Source organism: Propithecus coquereli, unplaced genomic scaffold (genome assembly GCF_000956105.1).
Source record: "Propithecus coquereli isolate 6110/MARCELLA unplaced genomic scaffold, Pcoq_1.0 Scaffold113, whole genome shotgun sequence".
Taxonomy (NCBI): domain Eukaryota; kingdom Metazoa; phylum Chordata; class Mammalia; order Primates; family Indriidae; genus Propithecus; species Propithecus coquereli.
The window spans coordinates 3,404,922-3,405,434 of record NW_012135303.1 but is presented as its reverse complement, the minus strand read 5'-3'; the positions used below and the strand labels follow the sequence as shown (position 1 = coordinate 3,405,434).

The 513-nt window shown below is 29.2% G+C and overlaps 1 protein-coding gene across 1 annotated transcript in view; it reads right to left on the bottom strand.

Annotated features, from left to right (window-relative positions):
- The window catches only part of ALS2 (amyotrophic lateral sclerosis 2 (juvenile)), a 100,303-nt gene that overhangs the window by 4,305 nt on the left and 95,485 nt on the right, over nt 1-513 (bottom strand). The gene's annotated exons all lie outside the window — the stretch shown is intronic.

The following is a 513-nucleotide window of genomic DNA, read 5'->3' as shown; positions in this document are numbered from 1 at the left end:
AAAGCATCTCTAATTTGCTATTTCATCTTCTTTCCAAAACTGCTAATAAGCTATCTAATACTTTGTTTTTACCATTTATTAAATAATTCCTCTCTTTTCCATTTTGTGTTTGAGGTTTCCATTTTCATGGGAAATTTTTATTATAATTAGTGTCAATATGGGGGTTATCCCTTCCATTTAGATACCTGTCTATTCCTGTGACACTAACATACTATTTTATCTTAATTACTGTAATTTTACAATATTTTACTAACTGGCAGAGTAGATCTATTCACCTTTTTTCACAAATGTTTTTGGCATTTTCTTTTTCTTTTTTTTTTTTGCATTTTCTATCTGTTCTTCCAATAAACATTAGAGTGATTCTCCCAAATTCCAAGAAAAATCAAGGTGGGAAACTGAAATGACTTCTAACAATCCCTCGAGGGCACCCAAAACAAGAAACCTCATTTATAACTTATTGGTTACAGTAAATATAAGAGAAAGAAAGAAGATAGAATCCAAATTCATTATTTA